Source organism: Dipodomys merriami, unplaced genomic scaffold (assembly GCF_024711535.1).
Source record: "Dipodomys merriami isolate MVZ:Mamm:240054 unplaced genomic scaffold, mDipMer1.0.p SCAF_11, whole genome shotgun sequence".
Classification (NCBI taxonomy): Eukaryota; Metazoa; Chordata; class Mammalia; order Rodentia; family Heteromyidae; genus Dipodomys; species Dipodomys merriami.
This window is the reverse complement of record NW_027202382.1, coordinates 23,209,247-23,233,733: the sequence shown is the minus strand read 5'-3', so window position 1 is coordinate 23,233,733 and position 24,487 is coordinate 23,209,247. Positions and strand designations below refer to the sequence as shown.

The 24,487-nt window shown below is 39.3% G+C and overlaps 1 protein-coding gene across 2 annotated transcripts in view; it reads right to left on the bottom strand.

The window, feature by feature from the left end:
• Slc44a1 (solute carrier family 44 member 1) overlaps positions 1-24,487 on the bottom strand; it is a 180,961-nt gene that overhangs the window by 12,814 nt on the left and 143,660 nt on the right. The window contains exon 16 of one of the 2 annotated variants that reach the window (XR_011369470.1): positions 10,162-10,344. The exons of the other annotated variant lie outside the window; for it this stretch is intronic. The gene's annotated coding sequence lies outside the window, so the exon portion shown is untranslated. The remainder of the gene's footprint in view (positions 1-10,161; positions 10,345-24,487) is intronic. 2 annotated transcript variants of the gene reach the window in all.

The following is a 24,487-nucleotide window of genomic DNA, read 5'->3' as shown; positions in this document are numbered from 1 at the left end:
AAGTCGTTATGTCAAAAACGAACTTTACAACTTTGGTGGGGGGGGAGGTGGGTAGTGAGGGGAAGATTGGGTGGGGGGCCAGGGGAGGACAGGAAGGGATGGGAAGGGGAAACAAAGGAGGAGGCTACAATGCTTGATAAGAAATGTACTCATTATCTTGCCCATGTAATTGTAACCCCTCTGTACAGTGTTTTCACAATAAAAAAAAGAAATGTACTCATTACCTTGCTCATGTAACTGTAACCCTTCTGTATAATATTTTCACAATAAAAACTTAATTACAAAAAACTTAAAAAAAAAGAACTCAGGGACAGTGTCCACACCTCTAGACTCTTACATTTAGTATGACTTAGAGAAAAGTAGACATATGTCACAGACAGACATAGACATACACAGACACACAGACACACAGACACACAGACACACAGACACACACACACACACACACACACACACACACGAAATGTGCCAGAGATTAAAATTATTTTAGGGCTATGAGAATATGGTTATTTTACTATATTTGTATATTTTGAGTTGTATTTTAAACTTTATTGTTGTACTTGATATTTTGTTACAAGTTAGTAAAACCATCTTTAACGCATCCATTTATGTATTTATAGTCTATTCATCATCATGTTATTTACTAATTTAAAAAATATAAATAGTTGTAGAGAGGGGTTTCAATTTAACACCTCATTTTATGAGTCCAATGCTTCTTGATCAATGTTACCCCTTTTATCATTTCCCCCCATGTCTCTACTTATTTACTCAGTTGTTTGCTTCCTTATCCATATATCTGTTTGACAGCTTTGTAAGGAGACTGAGATTGAACTCTGGCTGTGGCAGATCTAATCGTGGGAAGTTACCAGTCTCCCCTTCCTTCTGGCTTGCTCCTCTGTACAATGTGAAGCCGGCCTGCTCTTCAAGGGCACATGGCTAACATGGATGCAGACTCAGCATTGTGACTCATTCTTCTTAGAAAAAACAAGTGTTCAATAAATACCATCCGAGAGCAGGCAGTAACAATGAGATGTGCAAAACACTATGTTGAAAATGAACTTTACAACTTCGGTGTGGAGGTGGGGGTAGTAGTGGAGGTGGGAGGGAAGAGATGGTAGGGGAAAAGAAAGGAGGAGGCAACAATGCTCAATAGGAAATGTACTCATTACTTGCTCATGTAACTGTAACCCCTCTGTACAGCATTTTTATTGTTTTTTTTTTCGGGGGGTCTGGTCCTGGGGCCTGAACTCTGGGCCTGGGCGCTGTCCCTCAGCTCTTCAGCTCAAGGCTAGCGCTCTACCACTTGAGCCACAGCGCCACTTCCGGCTTTTTTCTTTTTGCTTATGTGGTGCTGAGGAATCGAATCCAGGGCCTCGTGCATGCAAGGCAAGCGCTCTACCACTGAGCCACCTTCCCAGCCCCTGTAAGCATTTTTACAATTAAAAAATGTACAAAAAATTAAAAAAAAAAAGAAATACCTTTTGAGCCAGATGCTGGTGGCCCATGCCTGTAATCCCAGCTATTCAAGAGGCTGGGATCTGGGGATGGTGTTTCAAAGCCAGGACAAGCAGGAAAGTCCATGAGACTAATATCTCCAATTAACCACCAAAAAGCCAGAAGGGGAGCTGTGGCTTAACTGGTAAAGCACTAGCCTTAAGTAAAAATGCTCAGGCACTGTACACAGGTCCCGAGTTCAAACCCTAGTGCAAACAACAAAAAAATTTACTATTACTTGATTATTGTTATTTTTAAAGGTGGAAACATATTTAGGAAGTTAAGAAGAACCAAGACTGAAAAACCTGTCAGCAGAAACCCTCCTATTGTCCCAGGCAGTGAAATTATTTCAATAAAGTTTAAACAAGATCTGTAACATAACTCTATTCTTGTGACATAAAGAAAATATCAGTTATCAAAACCACACAAAATGCATGATGTACAAATAATAAAGCAATGTATTAGTATACCTTATATAGTATCTAATAAAAGCCATACATTGGGTAACCCCTGGCAACTGCTCCATGCTACTTAATAACTCTGACACTGCCATCTTGTGGTATGAGAAATACATTACATAGCCCATGAAATTGGAGATTTCATTTTGAAGCAATTTATAAAGGGGAAATTATACAGTAACCTTAAAAAAAATAACATGTGAGAAGACGTGCAGTTTCTCAATCACAGGCCTTAAAAATGGAATTTTGTAGACAGTGACATCATAAGAAGTGTGCCAAAGAACAACAACTACTTCCATCGTTCTATAATGGCAGGGCAATCACATAGTTTCAAAATGATTTTTTCTTTTTAGCTTTAAGTTAGTGTTATATTATTAGAAGTTTTGTGCTATTATATTCTTGGTACTGATTTTTTGTGTGTGTACCCAGGCTTAAACTTGGGGCCTGGTTGCTGTCTCTGAACTTATCTACTCAAGGCTAGAATTCTACCACTTGAGCCATGTCTCCACTTCCAGCTTTTCTGGTAGTTTAGTTATTATGTTTAGTTATTAGTTTACTTATTATGAAAAGCATCCCGTTATTTCCTGAAATAGTTTTGTTTGGCAAAAGTACAATTAAGGTACAATCTCCTTTCCTAGCCTATGACGCTTAGTAAACACGTAAAATAAAAGTTGCTTTGAACATACTTTAGATCCTTTCAGTACCAGCAGAGCAGAGCAATGTTTCAGGACCATCATTATCTCCCCTATCAGGCACCTGCAAGACCTTGCAGGTGTTGGTGGGCAGATACTTCCCTGAGAGCTATTGAGAAGAATTGCATACCTAGTACCATGTTTCTTTCCACATGTCTTTTAGACTAACACTAGAGTTATTCAACATGTAACGTGTGTGTGTGTGTGTGTGTGTGTGTGTGTGTGTGTGTGTGTGTGTGTGTGTGTGTTGGTATTGGGACTTAAACTCAAGACCTGGAGCTTTTTCACTCAAGGCTGATGTTCTACCACTTCCACAGCTCCACTTCTGGCCTTTTACTGATTAAAAACAAGAATCTCAGGGACTTTCCTGCTCAAGTTGGCCTTGAACCATGATCCTCATATCTTAGCCTCCAGAGTAGCCAGGATTACAGACGTGAGCTACTGGTGCTCAGGTAACTATTTTTTTTTAATGCTTGTCAAACTTTTGTGTTTGATTCTTATTTTCTTTGTCTTGCTCACTGATAGAAACTTTCCAGTCACAATTTGTCCAAAACCTTGGTATTTCCAGGATATCAAGACGAGGTAAGTGTTAACAGTAGACTATGTGCTATGGGGACTTCCCCCTCACAGGTCAAAGATTAACTTTGGACCGTCTCTTTCAGAGTAATGTCCATTGGGTTGTCGATTTAGCTAATGAGTAAGAAAACACAATCTGTTTGGTAATATCTGCATAAATTAAAGTAAGTGCTAGGACACGCTTAGGCAAGAGTGGCTAAGAGATCCTCTCCTGATTTGAGGCTGATCCAGCCAGCCACAAGCTTCCTAGCTGTTCAGATGAGGCAAGCCCGGCCCATTGGCTCTGGGCCCACATCCATGTTATGGTCCAGGTCTGTTGTACAAATATTGATGGAACTAGAGTCCTCTTGCGCACGTGTGGGGAGGGTTGTGGGGGAGGGTAGGAACATAAGGACCAGTTAATGACTGTCAGACTCCATCCCTGAAAGAGCTAAAAATCTTTACAGAGATCAGGACAGAAGAGCTTAAGCCAAGAAAAGTGTCGTTAGTTAATTCACCTGTCCTAAAGGTACACCCCCAGGAAACACAGAACAACACAAACCACTGGCTGCTGACGGTTGCAGTGTGAAGGCTGCATGCTGACTGGTGTGTCGATGACTCATGGGTATCAAGAATGGGATGGAAGGAAGAAAGACAAGGAGACAACATTCATAAAAGACTTGATGGCAGTTCAACACTGGTTTCAGGATTTTTTTTTGGCACATTATTTTCATGGAATCCTCACAAAAGGGTATTATTAGCTCCTTTTGTAAAGAAAGAAGTGGTGGGCATCAGGGGCTCAGGCCTAGAATCCGAGCTACTCAGGAGGAGGGCAAGACATAAGACCCTCACCCATCCACATAAGGGCAGGTCTTGATCGTGTGCATGACCACAGCTGTGCACATATTGCATCCTTCAGTTTCTGAATAAGACCCAATATCGACACCCATGGGGGTTTCCTGGAGTTAGTTGGTTGGAGAATGTTATGTAGGAGGGAGAAGGTGTCAGATAGCACAAAGATAGGAAGCAGTGCAGAAACTCTGAAGTAAGGGACATTTGGCTATCACATATCCACAGAAAGGACCCTCTGTTCCAGTACTCAGGCCAAATCTAATGATCAGAATACAAGAGACTTGCCAATTGGACTTGGAATTTTTGTGATGAATCTGCAGAAAAACTAAGAGAATCTCAGCCAGAGGTTGTGACTCAGTTGGATCTGAATGCTGTGCACCGATATTTCAATGGCATAAACAAGCTAAGAAAAAAGCAAATCACAAATTTAAACTCTCCTGTGGTCACTCACAGCCTACCAGATAAAATGGAACTAGTATGGCAGATGGGTAAGGCCTGGTCTGGCTCCTGAGCCTCATCTCCCACAATTTCCAATCTACATTTTACAAGAGTAAATTGTTGAGATGTCACCCCTGTGCACATACCACAGATGGTGTTTCATGGCTCTTAGCACAACTTAGCACAAGGCAGTCTCTCCACTGGAAATTCCTGACTTGGTAGGCAATAATCTGTCAGAACAAAATTTTCTCTCCCAATAGGATGAATTGTTATTACCCCACTTCCTGTGCACATACACTTCCATGTTAAGACACCATGGGGCTTTTAAAAGTTTTTCTCTTGTGTCAGTCAGGGGATTTGAGCTCAAGAACTGGGCACTGTCTCTGAGCTCTTTTTGCTCAAGGCTAGTGCTCTACTACTTTGAGTCACAGAGCCACTTCCTGTTTTCTGGTGGTTAATTGGAGATAAGAGTCTCACAGATTTTTTTCATGCCTGAGCTGGCTTTGAACTGCAATCCTTAGATCTCATCCTCTTGAATAGTTAGGATTATAGACAGGAGCCACTGGTACCTGGCTGCTTTTTACCTTTGATCTTCCTTGGAAGCTTCCATAAGAGATTAGAATTGGCTTCTTATTTACCTAAAGTAAGGATATAGAATAATCTCCCTAGTTAAAAAGTTTAGTAGTCTTTCTGTGGAAATCCAAAGGTTGGTATTGTTTCACATGAATATAAAATAGGACCATTTGTTCTAAACAACAACAAAAGCAAACACCTAAGGTAATTGAAATACAATTTTTTTTTACATTTCTGTTCATTGTACTTGAAAGCCAGTAAAAAGAAGACACAAATTTTCCATCTGTAATTCCCCAAATACTGAGGATTTGGTTTTGTTAATGGTCATTGTGAGGGTTTTTTTGGTCATTTTTTATTGTGAAAATACCGTACAGAGGGGTTACAATTACATGGGCAAGGTAATGAGTACATTTCTTATCAAGCATTGTTGCCTCCTCCTTTGTTTCCCCTTCCCATTCCTTCCCCTCCCCCTCCTCGCCATCCTCCCCCCCCCCCGCCCCCCCACAGTTGTAAAGTTCGTTTTTCTTTTCTTTTGGGGGGGGAAGGGGAGGGGGGCCCGGTCATGGGGCTTGAACTCTGGGCCTGGGCGCTGTCCCTCAGCTGTTCAGCTCAAGGCTAGTGCTCTAATTGAGCCACTGCGCCACTTCCAGCTTTTTCTGCTTATGTGGTGCTGAGGAATCAAACCCAGAGCCTCATGCATGCAAGGCAAGCACTCTACCACTGACCCACCTTCCCAGCCCTAAAGTTCATTTTTCGACATAACGACTTGGGTCCACCTGTATCCCTATTTAAACGATTTGTTTTTAAATGCTAAAATTCTTCAGTAGTGTAGGCCTCATGAAAGAAACATCTGTGGATGTTTTAGGGCAGAGTTTGCTAATTATGACTTTCAGCCAGCAGGTGTCACCAGAGACAAGCACATTTGCTAAAGCTATCATCTCAAAGATGAACACAAATTCTCCAGGTAGACATCCTGTCTCCTCCTAAGGTCCCATCCATCTGTAGAAGGTTCAGCTAGACAGCAAGGAAGTCTATACTCCTGGGGCTGGGAAGGTGGCTCAGTGATAGAGTGCTTGCCTTGCATGCATGAGGCCCTGGGTTCAATTCCTCAGCACCACATAAGCAGAAAAAGCCAGAAGTGGCTCTGTGACTCAAGTTGTAGAGCCCTAGCCTTGAGCTGAAGAGCTGAGGGACAGTGCCCAGGCCCAGAGTTCAGGCCCCATGACTGACAAAAAAAAAAGTCTGCTTCATTAGATCTTAGTCCCTCCTCCCCACCCAACTCCCCTTCCCTAATCCAGTAATTTCCACTTTAAGCACTGTCCTTTGCCCTTCCGGAATTTTCTACTGTGATGTACTATCCAGGACACTGACTTTCTCCCTGGGAACACTGCACATTACCATCTCAAAGTCTGTCCTGGAGGCAATCAGGTTTCAAAGGGATCTATCTGTTCATTCATTCTTTCTTTCTTTCAGCAAACATCATCCGAGCATTTACCATTTGCCAGTTACCATTGGGTAATGTCCCAAAGCTGGGCAGAGGGCACTGTCCTCTCAGCCTGAAGCTTACCATCATGCAATCACTCACCAAATCCAATAAAGTCTCTACCTGTCCTAGACTACCCCATCTTTGTCCACAAATCAAGAATGTTTATGTCTTTACAGAAATTTTGCCAGCAAGGAGTCTAAATGGTTAGTTTATAGGACAGAAATGTACCAGTAATAGAGTTAAGAATGAGTTGTATTTATAGTGGCCTTAAAAATAGGGTAAAATAATAAAATTCATTAGTATTTGACAACCAAAATGCCGATGTTCCTCTCAGGCTAACTTTGTAAATTCATGACAGATTTTTGTAAAAAGAAAGTCGTTGTAAATGACATTGCTACAAATGAAACACAAACCAAAAACTAACTGTACTATTGCCTCCCAGAAGTTGAAGAATGCATTTTTAGAGATGTGGATGAAATCATGCAACCTAAAGCAGACTACACATAAACACAAAAACAAAAACAAAGACAATATGAAAATCTTATCTGTCCTGTGAACAAAACAGGCTGCTTGATCTAGCTAATACACACATAGATGCATAGCTTTCTAGTAGAAAGTTTATTGCACCGAAATTGGCTTTAAAGGTTGCAATCTTTCATTTCATGCTGAATGCTGTTATCCTGCATCTCGTGTGGACAAGCCCCTGGGCGCTCTGCGATCCTGCTCTTTCTCAGAACTAAGTTCATCTTGGGACTTGTCCAGTTTTGAAGTTCTCCTCAGATGCTGTCTAATAAGCAGGAAAAGCCAGTGATTCCATCTGAAAATCTTTGGTGCCTAACAAGTCCTAACATCTGGGCTAGGACTTCAAGTCAGCTGGCACTGAGCTAAATCCCGCGCTGGTGACTAGAACGAGGAAAGGATTCCGTGGCCTGTAACAAAAAGCCCAGGGGAGGGGGGGAGGCTCAGTGTGGCAAAGCCATGGAATGATACCTTCCAGGAGCCAGGCTCCTCCCGCCCTTCACTTCTGCCAGCTTTAGTGACTGGTTTCTGTTCATGCTCATCAAATTACTGCTATTCCTCACATATCACATCTGCATTTTAGACAAGCTAAAGTTAAGCTAGGAGGAAAGATGGGGATAGCACTATCAGGAAGGAAAACCCTTCCTTAGAAACCCCCATGATAAGGCGGTGCTGGTGACTCCCGTTTCAGGAGGCTGAGGTCTGAGGATCCCAGTTCAAAGCCAGCCTGGGCAAGAAAATCAGTGAGATTCTTGTCTCCAGTTAACTACCACTCATCTCCCATTAAGTGGCACTGTGGCTCAAAGTGGTAGAGAGCTGGACTTGAGCAAGGGAGCTCAGGCACAGTGCCCAGGCCCAGAGTTCAAGCCCCATGAGTGACAAAAAAAAAAAAAAAGGAAAAGAAATCCCTATGATACTTCAGTTTACTTCTCATTGGCTACATGGCCAGATCAAACCTTAAGGAATAGTTGTATGTCAGCTGGATAATTTGCTAGGCAGAATGATATCTAGGTTATTTATATTCCCGAGGAAGAAGGACAGAATCAATTTTTAGGTAGGACAATTAGTGGTTGCTGTCACAGCCTGATAGTAATAGATGATTAACACATGTTAATTGACTAATGGAACAGAAACCTATCTTTGGAACCATGAGAGCCCTTAACAGACTCGGCAAGATTACAGAAACTTTTTCTAATATCCCTGCAGATAGTTAAATATAGTGAGTGTGTCTTCAACTTTTCATACTCTAGGATATTCCTTTTCCAAAATAGCTCTGTTTTCTGCTTTTTCTGAAACCATTCCCATCTGTTTATATTCTAGGTATTGATTAACCTATTCAAAAAATGCATTCAGGCAGAAGAGCCCATGAGACTTTTATCTGCAATTAACTAGCAAAAAGCAGGAAATAGAAGTGAGGCTCAAGTGGTAGAGTACCAGCCTTGCAAACAAGAAGCAAGCAAGAGCACGAGGCCCTGAGTTCAAGATCCAAGACTAGTATATGCAGAAAAAGAATAATAATACAGTCATTTCTTTTCCCCTGCTGTACACCATGCCATTAAGACTGTCTGAACTGAAATACCCCGCTGCCAGTCCTTACAGTAAAGGCAGGGCCAGGGGGACACATACTATTGACTCCCAACCTTATGACCGGAATTCTATCTCCTTAACAACCCTTACCCATTAAGAAGCTCCTCAAGCCATATCAACCTCATTTAACCACTAAGCTGGTTTTATGGACCCAGAGAAGCCCTTTAACATTATCACTGCTCAACTCCAAGCTGTTAGATGTAGTCCATTGCTTCTGAGTTCTGATTTGCTATTCAATGAATGACATGACCACCATGTATTCCTCTAAGTCACCTTGAAAATTTGTTAGACTTTTGCTGCTAGTGAGTATTGCATTCAGATATAATGGAATTTCTCCAAATCACAGTTGCTACCATAAGACAGAAGTTTATGCAGGAACTGTGGAAGTTAGCAGCCCATGGTGGCTGACATTGTGTACCGTAGGGGTAGAGACACACCTTTCCAGTAGATGGGAAGCTTTTAGTCTCAAGGTCACTGCACAGCATATATGAATTCCAGAGAACAAGGAAAAGGAAATCAAGGGAAGGACAATTGCTCTTTCAGAAGACTTCTCCTGGTAGCTATATGACACCTCTATTTATATCCAGCTGGCCAGAATTAAGTCACATGGTCATAACTTAGCTGCCAAGGGGGCTGGGATCATAGGCCTTGTTCTGAGTGACTGTATCCTCTTAAAAGTCAGGTGACTGTTATCATCAAAAAGTGAGAGAAGGATATTAGGAGTCAGCTTGAAGTCTTGGCCACTCCTTCCATTTCTTCATAGATATAGATACAGATATTCAAGATTGGGGCCATGAAAGAGTATTTATTAAGTATTTAATATGACAAGGGACTGTTGTGGGGACTTTACAGGTAAAAATGTATTTAATTCTCACAAAACTCTATTTTTATCCCATTATGTAGTTGGAAAAACAGGTCAAGAGAGTCTAGAGCCCAAGTTCATACAGCTATGTTAGAAGTCCAAGCTCCTAAATTGCTGGTCCAATGCACTGTCTCTGGACAATGTGAGAGACATAACCTCCTGTTTTTACCTTGGCAACTGTTACTATGGAACTTTTTGTTACTCACATCTTGAGTCTGCCTTCTTAGAGGCCTCTGTTGGATTGAAATTCCTTGTTTATCAGTGAATGACTGGTCTACCTATATTTTTCTCAGGCCTGCTCAGGAACGGAGCCTTGCCATTTAGAGTTAAGGATAAATTATCTCAGCTCTGAGTCCCAGCATCATGGTGCAGGAGAATGAGCAATGTGGCCTATAGGGAGGGAATAAAATGTGGCAGTTGTGAAGATATCACAGCTGTGGAACACTGGGGTGGGACAGATTCAAAAGCTTTGCAGCAAGTAAGAGCTCAGGTTGAATTCTGAATCTAGTATTTGCTACAGGACAGCCTCCTTAACCTCTCAATATCCTCCTGTAAGACTTACTTTGTGTGTATACTTTTTTTTATTCCCCCTTTGAAAGCACTTGGGTGTGAACTCAGGGCTAGTATAATGCTATTGAGCCATACCTCCAGGCCTTGAAGGTCTCCTTTGTAAGTTTACTGTGGGGATTCAAATGCGTAAGCACACGTACAGAGGGCAAGTATCTGTGTGTTTCACAGCATAGAATCTGGCAGCTGGTGGGCATCTGTTGTTTTGCTACTTTGATGATGACCAATGGAACCCCACTCTCCTGTTTGAGCTCTAGGTATCTGTGAAGGAGACAGAAATGTGAAGGCTTAGAGGTAGAAAAGGCAGTGAGGGAAATAAGTCAGGTTATATCCCTTAAAAAAAATCTTTCTCGACTTCTGGAAATTTATCTGAAAGAACAATCCTCAGACCTTAACCTCTCAAGTAGCTAGGATTACAGGGGTGAGCCACAGTGCCTGGCTTGGTTCATTCTTTTTTATCCCTGTAAATGCTCTTCTCTAGTAAGTGTGTGTGTGTGTGTGTGTGTGTGTGTGTGTGTGTGTGTGTGTGTGTGTGTGTGTGTGTGTGTGTGTGTGTGTGTGTGTGTGTGTGTGTGTGTGTGTGTGTGTGTGTGTGTGTGTGTGTGTGTGTGTGTGTGTGTGTGTTTGCCTGATACCCGTATAGCTCTCTTCTGATTACAATTTGTACAGAATTATCTTTTTACATTTTGTCACATAACCTATTGTGTCTTCAGGTCTGAATCAAGTCTCTTGGAGATGCTATATCCCTTTACATTTTAACTAAAGAGTTTAATCCATTTACATTTAAAGTAATTAGGGGCTGGGGCTTTAGCCCAGCGGAAGGGTGCCCGCCTGGCACGCGCAAGGCCCTGGGTTCAGTCCTCAGCCCTGGGGAAAAAAAAAAAAGCTACAAAAGACCAAAAAAAACAAGGCAACATTTAAAGTAATTACTTTAAATGGTAACAACTTGTTTCTGTCATTTGGTGTTTGTTTTTTATATATTGTATCTTTTTTTTCTTTTTCTTTTGGCCCTTCAGTTCTTTCAATAGTGCATTTTTTGTGTCTGATTTTTTTTCAGTGTAGTGTTTGTTTTTCTTGTTTTCTTTTCTGAACATATTTTATTTATTTTCTGTATGCAACCCTGGTTGTTACAAGTAACATCTCAAAATAATAACAAGTCTAATTTGAATGAACACTAATTGATCTTCCATAATAATAATTTGTTTACTATTCAGTGCCATTCTTTCTTGTCATATTCTTTTTTTAAGTTATCAGTAATATTTTAGCCATGTTTGTTTACAAGTGAAATTCAGGAAATTGCAAATTAATATTTTTGTCTATGACCTTCTTTTAGAGATAGAAAAAGTTTTAGCGTTGTCTTCCATATTATTCTGCTGCTCTTGGTCAAACAAATCTTTAGAAAGCAACTGCCATTCCATTGCATATATATTCTTCTACCCACAATATCACTTGGAAAGACCAAGTCATCAAGGATTTTATTGTGTCTGCCTTCTAAGGTGTGGCTCCTAGGAGATGTTTCTTTATTTGTCATATACTTTTTTTTTTTTAGGTTATTCAGGTAGAATTCTCTTCTGAGCAACAAAGACCACATGCGTATCAATGAGGCTTTTTTCTGTTGTTCTATTTACATACAAGCTGGCTTGGATTTTTGGATAAGATTTCTGTTGAGGCTCTGTAACAAGTATCATGAGAGCTTTGTCACCAGAATGCAACTCAATTTCTTCTGCTGCTGTGATATTTCAGTTCTCTTAGCTGAGGCTGGAGGTCCAAGTTCATCTGCAGCTCCTTAAGTACCTGAGAGATGCTGAACTTGAATTCATCCAGACACTCTGGAGCTCAAATGACACATGGCCTTCTGCTTTTTGTGCATTGGCTTAGGAAGAACAGATAGTACATCTTTATACACTGGGAGCCCATTCAGATAGGTTTATAATAATGCTCTAATGCCTTTAAAATTACATAGGAAAAAAAATGGGTAAAATATACAAAAAGAGTAGTTTTTATATTTATCTGCACACATCCTTACCAGGTTCTTTCTTTTGTCTGACTAGAGTGATCATCTACTATGTTTTCAATTCTGCCTGAAGGACAGCCTTTAGCATTTCTCGAAGGACACTTCCACCAGCAACCAACTTCCTCAGCTTTTGTATACTTGGCAAAGTCTTGATTTCTCCTTTAGTTTTGAAAAGTGCTTTTTGTTGGATAAAGAGTTCTTGATGGACATTTTTTTTCTTTCCATCCTGTAAACTTATCATCTCACTGTTTATGGCTTCTGAAAATAGATCAGGGATTGATTTTTATTAAAAAGTGCTGTATACAACGTATTACTTCTCTCTGGATGCATGCAATATTCACGCTTTGTCTTTGCTAACAATTTTAATTATCATCTGTCTTCGTGTGCGGCTCTTAAATTTTCCTGCATAAATTTTATTGAGTTTCTTGGATGTTTTTCATCAAAGCTGAGAAGTTTTTGGCCATTATTTATTCAAGTATTCTTTTTTTTTTCTCCTACCACCCCTACTCTCTGGGGCTTCCATAATGTTTGCAATGGTCTATTTTGTAGTATCAAACAAGTATCTTAAAGCTGTATGCATTTACTCCATTCTTTTTGTTCCTTCTCAAACTAAATAATAAGTGTTTTTATCTTTCAATTCAGTGATTCTTCCCCCACCACGTTCAAATCTCCTAGTGAATTTCATTAGTGGTTTTGTTTTAGTTAGTTTGCTTTTCAACTCCAGAATTTCTATTTGTTTTTATTTCTATCTCTATTGATATTCTCTATTGGCAAGATATTATTCTCTTGTTTTTTATTAGTTCTTTGTGCATTTAAAAAATCATTTTGGTCAGTTGATATGTGTGTGTTGGTAAGTCCAATAGCTGGGTTTCTTCAAAGATAGCCCCTTAAGATTTCCCTATTGGTAGGCTATACTTTCTTGTTTCTTTTTGTACTTTATAGATTTTTTTTGGTTGTTGTTGAAAGGTGTACATTTTGAAAATCACTATTGATTGGCAACTCTAGAAATCAGATTTCTCCCTCTCCCCAGGGTTTGTTGTTAGTGCTTGTAGTTTTCAGTTGAATATTGAGTGAATTTGCTGAATGGTTGTTTTTTTTAATGTTTTGGTAAACAGTATAGTTTAAAGATTGGTGTGTATAATCATTAGTATCTCAGCCAGGAATCTGATTTCCTTACATGCTTAGAACCAAATACCATTTTCCAATCCTTGCAAATTTATGCTATGTAGGAACACTCCCTAGTGCTTAGCAAGTCTGTTTCCAACTCTGCTTCAGCCTTCACTCCTGCCTGCATTTGCCAGAGGTGAATATTCAAGGATTTGTTACGTTTGTGTGTGTGTGCGCGTGTGTGTGTTTCTATAGTGTCCCCAGAGGATGCATGCAGCATTTTAGATTTGTTGGCATATACAGGAGTCTTTCAAAGTCTTTGTTCTCCCAGAGTATGTTCTTTCCTAGTCTCTTCCTTCCTTAGGCTTTTCCATCCATCTGCTTCTGGCCACTTGTGCTATTACTGACAACAGGTTGTTTCAGGATGTATGTCTACCTTTAAAGAAGGTTGTGAGGAATGTGAAATGAAGACAAACCTCTGAGCCAATTTTGCAGGCAGCTACCACATAGTGCAAAACAAACCACCATGATTTTCAAGAACATGATGGGGCTGGGAAGGTGGCTCAGTGGTAGAGCGCTTGCCTTGCATGCCTGAGGCCCTGGGTTCGATTCCTCAGCACCACATAAGCAAAAAAGAAAAAAGCTGGAAGTGGCGCTGTGGCTCAAGTGGTAGAGCACTAGCCTTGAGCTGAAGAGCTGAGGGACAGCACCCAGGCCCAGAGTTCAGGCCCTACGACCGGATCCCCCCCCCCCAAAAAAAACCCAACATTTAGATTTTTTTCTATATAAAATTAGAGCACAGGTTATAGTGTATTGAGGTCAATTTTATATTCTCAGTTTCTAAAGATAATTGATTCTCTCTTTATCTATATCTATATCTACATATCTGGTAACAATTGAGTAGATGAACTACTTATTACACTTACAAAAACTCATATAAGACACTATTATTCCCATTTTACCATCTAGGTTACACAGCTTAAACAAGTAATGGAGACAGATCCAAACCCATACCCATGACCCCAAGACCATTGCTATTTTTTAAAAAAATGCTATGCTGGTTCAGAAAATGAAGAGATAAATGACTACATCACACTTAACTGGTTTCAAAGCATATTCTTCTCCACTACATTTAAGTATCACAATAAGATTATAGCATGGGTGGAGTGTTTTCCTCTAACAGGCAAGGAAATTTAGGCATTAACAGGACAAGTAACCTGTAATTGAGAGTAACTGGAGATGAATGCAGTTATTCCAACACTTTGTTCAGTGCTTTCTCTGTTATCTCATCTTGTCTCTACTAATGTAAACAGGGTTTTTAATTGACCATGATTCTTTCTGGTTGAAAAGTAAACTATTTTTCAATGAACTGTTACATGCAAACCAGGACCTGGAGACTTACTCTTGACTCACTTTTGACTTGGCCTGTACCAATCAATCATCCAGTTCTGATTACTTTACCTCTTCAAAAGCTCTTAAGTATATCTCTTTTGTTCCATTCTGCTGCTGATGTCCTAGCTACAGAATTCATACACACTGACTTGGCTTATCATCAAAGTCTCCTCATTGATTATCCAGACTATTCTATTCTATAATCCCTACACGGCTCCTTATACTACATTTCCCCCTGCCCTAAAAAGCAAATACTTTCAAACACTCCTTTGCTTATAGACCTCTTTCCAGTGAGTCTCCATTTTCTTTGGCCTAAAATCAAGTCCCTTGGGACAGTCCACAAGACCCTTGAGATCTGATCTCTTTGGATTTCTCCAATATCACGATCCCATTCACTCCTCAGGACCCACTCGCAGACACTATTTCTTCACACTTTTGTATCTTCTGGGAATACTCCTGTCCTGCCTCTCTTCTAAAGGCATATTAATCATTGTATCCCCACTTCTTTGCTCCTCCCACCACCTGGTGGTTCCCCAAGGACTCCAGAGTTAACTCTTCAAGAACAGCTGACATACCCAATACAATTGGCTTCTGCCACTACAGTACTAGACATATACTCACACATCCAGCTACGTTATGTGTTAAATAGTTTATTGCCTAAGTATGAATATGCAGTAGTTATAAATGTCTTTAGTGGCTAAAAACAGAAAAAAATAGGATAGCTACTTTAAAGAGAAGTCTTACAACTGTAATATTTGTGACTGGATTTGTATTAGAAGCAAAAAATTAAATGACTGAGGGAAGTGTGGTTCATATAATAGCTGACATTCTCAAAGTCTACTGGCACTAACCTTGTTGATAACTCTGTTGATCACATAACCTCTGGTGCCAAATTTCCTGGACAAAATTCCCCTGGACTACAGCAGTGAATATCTCTTTTACAATGAGTTTTGGATATTGAAAACATATGGAATAAAATTACACCTAACCTAGTATTTTTGTTTCTTTGCAGGCTGGTAGAAAGTTCAAAGCTCAGTGCCTCCATGTACTGCAACTGATCTAGAACTTAACATATTTAGTCCTTCCTATTTTTGTTTCTGCGTTTTTGTTTTTGTAGATATGCTATTTGAGGGAGAAAACATAAATATGTAAATATACATGCCCTAAAAACAGATTGAAGATTGTTTCTTATTAGCATCGAAAACAAAGATGGTGAAGGTGACAAGGTAGAAAAGCAAATTTCAGAGTTTACAGACTCCCTAGGCCATTGTGAGGTTGGGAACTCTCAGCCAAAACCCGGAACTTAGGTAGCTCTCATTCATTAGGTACAGGGGGGAAAAAATCCCTGGTGCAGAGAAATATCTTAAGGTCCTTTATCTTTTCTCTCTCTGGCTCCTTTGTATTATTTTGAGAATTTACAAGAGATAGCATTGATTGGAAAAGGTAAACGTTTCTAGTGTTTGGTGAATTTGAGACTGAACATGGATGAATTTGATCATCAGGTGTACGCTCTTATTTTAAAGAGGTGTGATGTATCATACTGAGTGTAGGCTTCTATGGGTTTTTCTCTCCTCCCTACAAATCTAATTAGTCACCAAGCTTGTTTTCCTTTCAAATCCTGGCTCAAGCCTCTTCCTCTCCTAGACTTCTCCTTCTACATTCCCACCTCTATTCTAGTTTCTACACACATATATTACTTCCCTTCCTTTCCAGTTCACTTTAGGTCTGAACACACATGCAAGGATTCCTTCTTCTCTCCAGGCTCACCAGTAGTTACACGTGTTTTGTAGTGGCCATCCCAAAGCACTGTCCGTCCTCATACTTGGGTTGTTGCCCATGCAGGGACTCCGCAGTCTCTCCTGTCCCTTCACCATTTGGCTAATTCTTGTTATACTTCAAGACCATCTAGGATAGCTTTTCCTGAGACCTCAACATTGTATGCACATCTTAAACACCCTCTACTTCTTGAAGTCAGAGAGTAATTAGCACTGAGCTTCCAGGATGTAAACTGCCTGGAGAGAGGAGGAAATGCTTGTTGAATGAAGTGACCACACAGAACACATACATACAAGTGGCCATGCTTGGGAGAGTATCTGGATTGGGCCTCATTCAATCACACTCTTCACCAATGTGAGACACAGACCCCAACTCCATTCAGATCATCATTATTGCCATTCTTTTTATGATCCTAAACTTACCAAATCTTCCCCCCCCTTTCTCTTGTGCAATGAAAAAAATCCTTAATCAACATGGATTTGACTTAGATTTGTTTTCAATTGAAAGCCAACTGCCATAAGTATCATTGATTAAAAATTCTTTCCTTCTTCATTCAAGACAGATACATTTAGCTTTTACTCAATTCTTATCAATAGTAGGACTGACTTGAGAAACTTGTCTCTTAATTGTTCCATTGATGTATTAAAACACTGCTTTAGTAGCTGTTGTTTTATTTTCTTACCTAGTTTTTTAAAATTTCTTTATTTTTTGTCAGTTGTGGGGCTTGAACTCTGGGCCAGGGCACTGTCCCTGAGCTCTTAAGCTCAAGGCCAGCATTCTACCACTTGAGCCACAGCACCACTTCTGGCTTTTTCTGCTTATGTGGTACTGAGGAATTGAACCCAGGGCCTCATGCATGCAAGGCAAGGACTCTACCACTGAGCCACCTTCCCAGCCCTCTAGCTATTTATTTTTAATACAGTTCAGTTTTTTCATACTAAAAACCACAGAAGAATATTTTAAAAACATATAGATAAGCAAAGAAGCTAACCAATTAAATTAAAATGATCCATAATCTCCCAAGACAGAGATAACTCTAATAATCATCTTGATGTGAACAGGTGGCTTTTCTGATTTCCACATAATCATTTTGCCAGATTAACTGACAGCGTCTAACCTGTAGAGATAGGATGTGCAAAGTGCTTTAGGGAGGGGCTATTTTCAGGATACTGTGTTCTCAGCATTAGTGGAGCGTGCTTGGTGAGAGTCAGGAATATTTTTCCAACATATGTAACAGGTATGGTGCTTCCTCTAATTGCTTAACTATTGTAGCATATGAATTACTTAAACAATGAATATGAAAAGAGTAGTTTCTATGAAAACTAATGTTTTGAAAGATTGAATGCCTTGGAAAGATTTAATACATGTAAACACTCATCTTAAGTGCCTGAGAAATACAACTGTTTGCAAGAAATTATAGAAATCCCAGTGTCTACAGGCTTCATAAACACCTCTAAATTCTTGATCTTTTTAACAATAATGAATAATTCACACTTTGCATCTTTGAGTGGTCATATTATTAGTGTTGCTTAGACAAAGAAGATAGGGGCCAAGGAATTATTAAAAAATGAATATAACTATGTCAAAGATTGGCTAATCAACATTTTATATTGAAATTCATTTTCTAATGATTTTCAATCCCAGTCAGAATCTTCAACTAACCCACCAACTACTAGTGTACACCGAGAAACAGCATCTAGTATAACTTCACTGAGGTCCTGCTACAAATAATGCTTTACCTCCTACTTTTTCATGGACTATATTCTGAATGTTATTACAAGTCATTATTACTTACATTGTTAACACCACCCCTTTTTTTTAAAACATGTAAAACTTTATTTTGATTTCCTCTCTGCCATATTTTGATTTCCTCTCTGCCAGGACTGCCATATACCCAGCCATTTTCTAAACTCAATTTTTACTTTTTTTTTTTTTTTTTTTGCATGTGCATGTTATTTTGCTGTAATCTGCAAGAATCTTTCCTGGAAGATGGAGAGAGTAGACAAATCCCTTTCACTTTGTCTCCTAGTGAAGGGCCCAGGATCCAACAGGAAGCCCATTGAAAGCCTGTTCTGACGGAAAGGAAACTGCTCTGTGCTGTTATCTCTCTACTCAAAGACCTGGCCCAAGAGCTTGTAAGAATTTAAGATTCTTAAGGTGTCCACTGAAATTTTGGTAAGACCATGAAATAGTCTAATAACTAGCTCTATATTTTTTCCTTGACTCCTAAATTTAGCCTAGGTGAATATTCTAAAGTTATGTTTCTCAGAACCTGGGCAAAAAATGAAGCATCATATCAAGTTAAAGGCACAAGTCATTTTTCACTTTTACTATTACTTGTCTAAACTAAAATAATAAAACTCACAGTTCAATCTATAGTACCATCAAAGAAAAGATTAGCTTTACATAAATCTTGATTCCCCCCCAAACTGTGATGGGACACAGCCACTGCCTATATGATGGCATACTACAGGTATGCCTGGCTATTAGCTCAGTACAGAGGGAGGCTTCCGTTCATGTGTGGCACCTGGCACCAGGCACAATGGATGCTTTCCATGGTGAATCTTACCTAACAGAAGCTTTCCTACCTGACCATTGAATTCAGGTGTGACTGTAGCATTCATAGGACCACTGAGACTGAATAGTGGATAAACTTAAAAGTTTACCCTCTTGGTGCTTATAGCTCAGGCTGATACTCCTAGCTACTCAGGAGGCTGAGATCTGAGGATTGCAGTTTGAAGCCAGTCTGGGGAGGAAAGTCCATGAGTCTGTTATCTCCAATTCACCACCAAGATGCCAGAAGTTTAGGTATGGCTCAATAGGTAAAGCACTAGCCTTGTGTGAAAAACCAAGTAAGAGTAGAAGACCCTGAGGCTCAAGCCCTGTTACCAGCACACACACACAAAAAGACAAAAAAAAAAAAAAAGAAATTGGTTTTGATATGTTTATATTCCATACTCCAACGGCCCTAGAACAGGCTGAGGGGTGCTAGAAAAGAAGAGCTTGGAACTTCTCAGACACCCTGGCAGTATAACAACCTAATTAGAAACTATGATCTCTTTCCTCATTCACTACCGTGGGTATGGGCAAAGTGTGATGACACAGTAGACAATGACATTCTTTCCTATAAAATTTTATTTATTACATAAAAAATTGTATACATTTGTTAGACTAAAATACAGTTTTCGTTATAATTCTGGCAACTGAGTCAGTAACACAGAGAAAACTTAGCATAAGATCAGCACTTTTTTGTTGTTGTTTCTAGTTCATATTTCTGCACAAGAAAAACATTTCAAAGCTCCATTTCACATAAGTTCATGGTACTCTGAAGCCAGATGGAATATGCCATCCAATTCAGAGCTCTTGGAAGTTAATTTCCCAGCAAGATTCGATAACTCCAGAAAGTTAATTGCTTACTATACATATTTCTTAAGTCTGCTGAGAGCAGAATGCTCCATCGGCAAAGTGTGTACTGTGTCAGCAATGACAGTACAATTACCAGGACTACAATTGTGTCTGTGGAGTATGTTCAAGCACCTACATGTATGTTTCCCCACGTGCATACAGTGTAGTGACACTGCAAGAAGAAAGAACCCCAAAGAATCCTAAGGTAAATTACCCCAAACTATGGAATTCATGGAAGGCTGAACTGTGATCCTCCAGTTTGTAACAGACAAAGACAGGATGTGACACAAAGATTTTGACATGATGATGCATAATAGCAAAAACCAAAACCAAAACCACAAAAAACCCAACAACATAAAATGACAAAAAGGCATCCAGAAATATGTGGCACAACATGTTTCTCCTGCTGGATATCAGGGCATAAAAAATTGCATACAGACTCATTGGTGTGCCATTTGATGAGTTTACCACCCAGTGTGAAGGGCAAAGGCTGACATTAGATGGGAAGACTGTGTGTGAGAGATTAATAGCAGGTCCTTAATTTATTGATTGGTCTTTAAAAGGGTTGATTACCTTATTCTAGGAGGCCTGTCTTCAACTCATGGTCAGAAAGGCTGTGCCAGACAGTACGTAAGGCTGGACCTTTGGTTTTCAGAAGACATGCTTTTGTCTTTGGTTGTTAGTCCAGAGCCTCTATCATGTTGTTAAGATGCCCAGCATACTTTATCTCCCTGCTTTTTAAAAAATTATTTTTATTTTTCCTTCTATAATCAAGTCAGTCCACTTGATCTTAACTTCATTAGACATAAGATCAGGAGTGCAGTTAATGTCATGAATATGGAAGCTTTTCATTTGGAATTTCTAGTACTATCACAGAGGAAAGAAACCAGCCAACATGAACAAATCTAGCAGCTTAGGAAATTTTAAAAGAAAAAAATATCTTCCATCTGATCCTTGAAAATCCAAACTAATAAATAAGAGTAGTAAAAAAACAAAAACCTAAGTGGGACACAAAGAATGGGGAAAATGTATCCAGCAGTCCATTTCAAGACACCCACTTCCAAAGCTGTTCTATTATTGTCACATTCCTAACACAAAAGTGTTGGAGGAGAAGAGTCTTGACCTGATTATCACATTGTAAAAGAAGAGGGTAGCCTGGTGCTTGGTGGCTCATACTTATAATGTTAGCTACTCAGGAGGCTGAGATCTGAGGATCAGGGTTTGAAACTGGCCCAGGCAGAAAAGTTCTTGTGAGACTTTTATCTCCAATTAACCACTCAAAAACTGGAAGTGTCATTGTGGCTCAAGTGGCAGAGCACCAGCCTTGAGCATGAAGCTCAGGGGCAACACCCAGGCCCTGAGTTCAAGCGTCACAACTGACAAAAATAACTAAAAAAATAAAAATAAGAGGGTCTGCACACTCTTTAGGGGCAGGCAGTTCATGGGGCTGCTCTATCTGACCATTTACTCTTCATATCTTCTCAATGCCTACTCTTTTTTTCCCCACATGAACTAGTATATCATGTTATTTCTCTTCCTTTTTTTTTTTGGTCAGTTGTGGGGCTTGAACACTGGCCTGTCCCTTAACTCTTCAGCTCAAGGCTAGCGCTCTACCACTTGAGCTACAGCACCACTTCCTGTATTATATATTTCTCATGCAGTAACTAACTCAAATTATATTCCTAGCTGGCAGGACATATGGATAAGATTCATACACAGAAGTCAGAATATTATCTATTGTCTTTGTCACACTTTTATGATGAAAGTATCTAGCGAATTAGACTGGATATTTGTTCTTTTCCACCTGGTATAGAAATGTCTAGTTTTCTTTACATTGTGAAAGGCAGAGCTTTAGGGGAAGAGGGAGGGCAGGGAAGTTCTTTTCTCGTTTTTTTACATTCCTCAAGCCAGTCCTCAGATTTCAACTGCTTTCTTCAGCCTAAAAATGCAGGTAGTGGTTTGATATCTGACTATATGAAATCAGGACCCACTCGAATTCAATTTTTAAAGAACTTCAAAACTCCCTTAAGGATTTTTTTCCCCCTAAGGATATAAAGAGCATTTGGGGACAGCTGACATGCAGATGCCAGCACCCTTACCTACTCACAAGTTGTAGATATAAAGTAAATGAAGTGCTTCCCCCAAAAGGAAGATGGGGTGGGCATGGGGAAAGGCATGGCCCCAGTGGCAGAGGGGTCCAAGGCTGCTCTACCGTAGTGAGTGGAAAGATGCCAAACACTTCCCTGATTTATGAAGGGGAGAGACTTTTGGGATTTCAAGTCCCAGCATCTACTCCTACAGATTTCCATTATTTCTTTCGTCAGTCTGTTGTATTTTGTTTAACTATTTTTGGTCATGTTGACGGATATTAGAAGGGATATTTGGTAACATTATGCCACATAATGTTGTATCTCAACTACAATCAAATTATCATCTTAATTTTCTTTCAATATTAAGAAATACTGAGTAAGTGCTCTACCGCTTAAGCTACATCCTCAATCCTACACAAGTGTCATGGTAAATAGTAATTAAGGATTCTATATTTATTTCTTCTTGGATTTTTTGGGGGGAGGGGCCCACTGAAAAAAATTTGGTACCTTGCTAAAAACTCCTCCAAGACACATACACCCTCACACCTCAATGGAAACCTTATTCTTAAAAAGATTCAATGCCGATCTTCTGTTATCCACTCAGATTAATGGTCTCTATTTCCAAACCTAGTACTAAACTATACAAACTCTTGTTATAAAAATGATTCTAGGCCAGAGGATTGTTAGTAGAGGCACAATCACTCCTAGGAACGTTTCAAATGTTCCGAGGTTCTATTTACATTGAGGAGCAAGACAGTCCAAAGCTTTCATAAGTTCAAAGAGACCTACAGCCCTTCAAATAAATCTACTTTTGAATATCACATATTAAGATCTCAGCAAATGAAAGTGCAAACATTTGGAATATTTGCAAGTCAGTGTTTTCATGTGCCACTAGATCATAATAACTAGACCACTGCTTTCCGGTCTAGAGGAAATTATTCAGGATGTAGTACTGAATATCAAAACTTACAAAGAGACTAACATTTGGGTCTGTTAACAATTTCATATCTTTCAAACACATTCTTAATGAATTATCTTAGAAAATATCCAACTTAAATCTTGTTTAAGTACTTTATAAAAGTAGTAATAGTTCATGCAGCAGTGCAACTGACTTTGCTTATTTTTATACATATAAAAAAATCAAGATGGGGAGGAAGAAAGGACCCTGTAGTATTTCTATAGAAAATGTTTTTCCACAGAAATTCACAAATTTAAAAGCTGCACTGAAATTTTCAGTACAAAAGATAGTCTCAAATCCTGGTTTATAACTGTCCTCTTAAAATGTGGATATAAGAATTAGACTCAAATTTATGAAATTTGAATGGGAAACGTGCTAGTCTAGATTTTTATGTATATACAACATTTGGTTCATTGTAAATTTGCTAGCCTTAGATCTTTTTTTTTTCTTTCTTTTCCTTGATACAGTCAAGAGTCCTGCTTTTCCACAATTTAGGCTATACATGTTCCAAAAGCAGACACTATCCATGCGAAGTGGCTACTTTTCAAAAGCGCTAACATACATTCCTTAGTACAGAGCTACACAAATACGCATTTAAAGCAAAAGGCATTCTTTGTTATGAATACACAATATTCAAAACTCTGCCTTATGCATTTGCTTATGATCCTACAATTCTCCAATATATATTCACAGACCATATCTTAACAACACTAGGCAAACACTTCTGTCAGATGGAATATATGAAAAGAATACATAAATTAACTGTGTCAGATGCACTGATAAGCCTCTCAGGTTTTTTTTTTTTCCTCCCAAAGCAGCCACAGAAGAGCAGCAAAAAATTTACTAACTCTAAGTATAAATTTAAAGACTTTTTTGAAGGAAACTTCGCAGGCTACTCGAAACTTCCATTCAAATAGGACTAGAATAGAGTAGAATAGAATAGAATATCTCAGTCACTATAACCAACAACACTGGTTTTGGAGCTGATCCCATGCCCAGAGCTGATTCCAAAATACTATTTTGCACGTGTGTAGGGTGGGAAGAGCACTTCTTGCAGCCTTTAGTAGCTAGTGATTATGCATGGTGGAAATATTTGAAGCCTCTGTGTACTGTGTGGTCTTGCATATATTTGATTCATGCAATTCTTGTGGATGTTTTGAGCCAGAAAAGTGGAAAATATTATTATTGTGTTTAAAGCAGCTCAAGACCAGAATAAAAGAGTCAGATCCATCAGCCAGTACTGGGATGAAATCTTGAAAACTGCACTGGAAAGCCAGGGAGCTCTTAGCAGATACCAAAGTCAGTAAGATTGGAAGAGGTTATAATTAGCAGACACCTTTCACTGAAAAGTGTGTGTGGGGGAGAGTGCATACGGGTTAAGTATAATATTTTTTAAAACTAGGTTCTTCCTTAAATTATGGAAAATGTTGGGAGACCAATGAAGAGTAAGTCGAAGTGACTTAGGACTTAATTATCTGTAAGACAAAATAAAAACTTTAATCTTAAACATTAACCATTGCATTAAATGGTTTAAAGACCAACCTGCTTTGAGCTCTGCTTATTCATGTATGATTTATATAATCTCAGTGCCCTTGCTAAATTGCTAATGTTTTATTATTATTGCACTGGTAAGCCTCACACTGAAGATGGGCCTTGTGGATT